We start from the raw sequence: 4,787 nt of genomic DNA on the forward strand, positions 1-4,787 counted from the left end.
GGCTCTTCCATCGGAGAAACGGGCGGTGAACTATTGAGGGTGGTGACGGGAAGGAGCGAGGGGAGTTATGAGGCCTTCCATCGTCTCCGATGCTTCACCACGCGTGCGGGTGCTCGCAAAAATGGTCGATTTGGTCGTTCCTCCAGAGTCAGGCCCAAACCTGCTTTGAGGTTCATGCGTGCCAGGTTTTAGATGCAGCCCAGGCAACCAAACGGGCCAATTTCTTCCAGCGCGGTCCTGGCTGGACCTAATGCAGCCTACCAAACGTATACTTGAAGATAGCAATAAGTAATTCTCGTGGAAACTCACAGCTCAGTATGGATTGCCATGTATGCTCGAGTCCGCAACCAGTGGCAGAGCATGGTGGGAGCCAACCTAGGCCATGACCCCCCATCTCATAAGAAAATTTCTGTATATAGCCTAGTATTAGGCCTATTTGTCCACTTAAAATCACCCCAAAGCAATTATGTTTGCCCCCTGATTTCGGCTCAAGCTCCGCCACTATCCGCAACCCCTCCAGATCCTCTCTACCTCTTTGCATCACAGGAAGAGATGTCCGCCATCCTCCCGCTGTCGGTGGCAAACCACACATTGTGTGTCGGGTTCAATCCCAATGCGTTCCACATTCTGGAACAGGGGATGGCTTATTCATTTGCAACTACAAGTGGCCCCGTTCTATCAATCCTAACTATGAAGAGATGGAATCGTCAAGATGAAACTACTATATGAAGACAGCGGAGGAAGAGGAGGCGGGCAACTTGTGTGTGGGGGCTTGATCTTCCTTTGGATAGCGATGGCCTACCTCGGCCTCTTCACCTTCTCCGTCGTGATATCCTACAAGCACATGTTTTCCTGCGCCACTAGGAACGCCCTATCAGCTTATCGCCGCCGGTTTCATCTATGGGCTTATGCGGGAACACTCGCCCCTCCACTACAGAAGAAACAAGTGTGCCACCGCCCGAGTCACCGACCTGCCACCCTCCAACGTATGCTAGCCATCTTTGGTTGTGCCTAGGGCACCAACAGATCGATAATATTTCTAGTGTGAGCAAACAACTAGGTCAACTACGTGTTGAAGGAAATATGCCATAGAGGCAATAATAAAGTTGTTATTTATATTTCCTTATATCATGATAAATGTTTATTATTCATGCTAGAATTGTATTAATTGGAAAATTAGTACATGTGTGAATACATAGACAAACAAAGTGTCCCTAGTATGCCTCTACTTGACTAGCTCGTTAATCAAAGATGGTTAAGTTTCCTCACCATAGACATGTGTTGTCATTTGATGAACGGGATCACATCATTACAGAATGATGTGATGGACAAGACCCATCCATTAGCTTAGCATAATGATCATTTAGTTTTATTGCTATTGCTTTCTTCATGACTTATACATGTTCCTCTGACTATGAGATTATGCAACTCCCGAATACCAGAGGAACACCTTGTGTGCTATCAAACGTCACAACGTAACTGGGTGATTATAAAGATGCTCTACAGGTGTCTCCGAAGGTATTTGCTGAGTTGGTATAGATCAAGATTAGGATTTGTCACTCCATGTATCGGAGAGGTATCTCTGGGCCCTCTCGGTAATGCACATCACTATAAGCCTTGCAAGCAATGTGACTAATGAGTTAGTTACGGGATGATGAACTACGGAGCGAGTAAGGAGACTTGCCGGTAAAGAGATTGAACTAGGTATGAGGATACCGACGATCGAATCTCGGGCAAGTAACATATCGATGACAAAGGGAACAACGTATGTTGTAATGCGGTTTGACCGATAAAGATCTTCATAGAATATGCAGGAGCCAATATGAGCATCCAGGTTCCGCTATTGGTTATTGACCGAAGATGTGTCTCGGTCATGTCTACATAGTTCTCGAACCCGTAGGGTCCGCACGCTTAATGTTCGATGAAGATTTGTATTATGAGTTATGTGATTTGATGACCGAAGTTTGTACGGAGTCCCGGATGAGATCACAGACATGACGAGGAGTTTCGAAATGGTCGAGAGGTAAAGATTCATATATTGGAAGGCTACATTCAGACACCGGAATGGTTCAGGTCGTTTCAGATAAGTTTCGGAGTATCCAGGGTTACCCGAACCCCCCCGGAGGTTAATGGGCCACCATGGGCCTTAGTGGAGAAGAGATAGGGTCATCCAGGAGGTGGCACCCCCATTGCCAATCCGAATTGGACAAGGGGTGGGGGCGGCGCCCCCCTCCTTCCTTCTCTCCTCTTCCTCCTTCCATCTCTCCTCTTCCTCCTTCCATCCTTCTCCTAGTTGGAATAGGAGGGGGAATCTGAAGGAAATATGCCCTAGAGGCAATAATAGAGTTGTTATTTATATTTCCTTATATCATGATAAATGTTTATTATTCATGCTAGAATTGTATTAACCAGAAACTTAGTACATGTGTGAATACATAGACAAATAGAGTGTCACTAGTATGCCTCTACTTGACTAGCTCGTTAATCAAAGATGGTTAAGTTTCCTAGCCATAGACATGAGTTGTCATTTAATGAACGGGATCACATCATTAGAGAATGATGTGATTGACATGACCCATCCGTTAGCTTAGCACTATGATCGTTTAGTTTATTGCTATTGCTTTCTCCATAACTTATACATGTTCCTATGACTATGAGATTATGCAACTCCCGAATACCGGAGGAACACTTAATGTGCTATGAAAAGTCACAATGTAACTCGGTGATTATAAATATGCTCTACAGGTGTCTCCGAAGGTGTTTGTTGAGTTGGCATAGATCGAGATTAGGATTTGTCAGTCCGATTGTTGGAGAGGTATCTCTGGGCCCTCTCGGTAATGCACATCACTATAAGCCTTGCAAGCAATGTGACTAATGTGTTAGTTACGGGATGATGCATTATGGAACGAGTAAAGAGAGTTTCCGGTAACGAGATTGAATTAGGTATGATGATACTGACGATCGAATCTCGGGCAAGTAACATACCGATGACAAAGGGAACAACGCATGTTGTTATGCGGTTTGACCGATAAATCGTAGAATATGTGGGAACCAATATGAGAATCCAGGTTCCGCTATTGGTTATTTACCAGAGATGAGTCTCGGTCATGTCTACATAGTTCTTGAACCCGTAGGGTCCGCATGCTTAACATTCGATGACGATCGGTATTATGAGTTTATGTGTTTTGATGTACCGAAGGTAGTCTGGAGTCCCGAATGTGATCACATACATGACTAGGAGTCTCCAAATGGCCGAGACATGAAGATTGATATATTGGAAGGTTATGTTTGGACACCGGAATGGTTTCAGATGAGTTCAGGCATATACTGGAGTACCGGGAGGTTACCGGAACCCCCCGGGGAGTTAATGGGCCTTGATGGGCCATAGTGGAAGAGAGGAGGAGGCGGCCAGGTGTGGCGCGCGCCGCCTTAGGCCCAATCCGAATTGGGGTAGGGTTTGGGGGGGGGGGCCTTTCCTTCTCTCCCTCTTCCCTTCCTCCCCACTCCTAGTTGGACTAGGAAACACTACTAGGAAAAGGCCTACTAATGGCGCACCCGTTTTTTGCCTACTAATGGCGCACTACTGGTGCGCCATTAGTATCACGCCACTAGTATTTTTTACTAATGGCGCACCACTGGTGCGCCATTAGTATACCAGATACTAATGGTGCACTAGTAGTGGGCCATTAGTATGCCTAGAGGTGCGCCATTACTATCTGACTTAGTAATGGCGCACCACATAGAAGTGCGCCATTAGTAATAATTTTTTTTCAATTATTTTTTCATTTTTTAAAAAAAATTAATTTTTTTATTTTTTTCTTAATCTCGGGTTACTATGGGTTAATCTCAGGTCAAATCGCACTCTGTGATCAAACTTTCCGAAAGGTAACCCATCCTCACACTACTCCATCCCAAGCACGCTTAACTTCATAGTTCTATCCAACCCCAGCACCACCTCACTTCACAGGCACTTGTTGATATATCTATCATATCAATCCTATTAAACCTTGCTGATGTCTAGGACTTTGTTCATCTTCATGAGTATGATGAAATTTTGAAAAAATATTTCAAACTTCCCGATCATATTACGTATCATATTTTGAAAAATAATTCATTTTTTTTTTCAAAACCAATTTTTTTTCTGTTACTAGTAGCGCGCCTAGCATACGGTGCGCCACTAGTAAGTTTGAAATTTTTTGATTTTTTTTGCCTCCGGATCTTAGAAGCCCCGTAACTTTTTTCTGTTAGGTTTTTGGGGATTTTGAAAATGTTTACCGGGGTTTCCCCCTTGTTAAATTCGGATGTAACTTTTCGAGTAGATGATTTTTCATATAAAAAACTTTTTCATCCGAGTTCGTACGCAAAAGTTATGCCCATTTTACAAATTCTCGAGAGATTTCACAAATAAAGTCAAAATTCATATTTGTAAATTTTCACAACAACTAGACCACATATCACATGGGAAACTTATTTTCTTTTATTTTTTTGAAATTCCCATCATTTATTTTTATTTTTTTTAACTGAAAAGGCGGTCCACAAGGGGGGGTGCATTCGGTGGAAGTGCTGGCCAAGTTACTAATGGCGCACTGTGGGAGTGGTGCGCCATTACTAGTTCAACTAGTAATGGCGCACCACTCCCACGGTGCGCCACTAGTAAAAAAATTAATTTTTTCAAAACTACTAATGACGCACCGTGGGAGTGGTGCGCCATTACTAGTTGAACTAGTAATGGCGCACCACTCCCACGGTGCGCCATTAGTAGTTTTGAAAAAAAATTAAACTAGTAA

The sequence above is a fragment of the Triticum dicoccoides genome, chromosome 5A, assembly GCF_002162155.2.
Source record: "Triticum dicoccoides isolate Atlit2015 ecotype Zavitan chromosome 5A, WEW_v2.0, whole genome shotgun sequence".
Lineage (NCBI taxonomy): Eukaryota > Viridiplantae > Streptophyta > Magnoliopsida > Poales > Poaceae > Triticum > Triticum dicoccoides.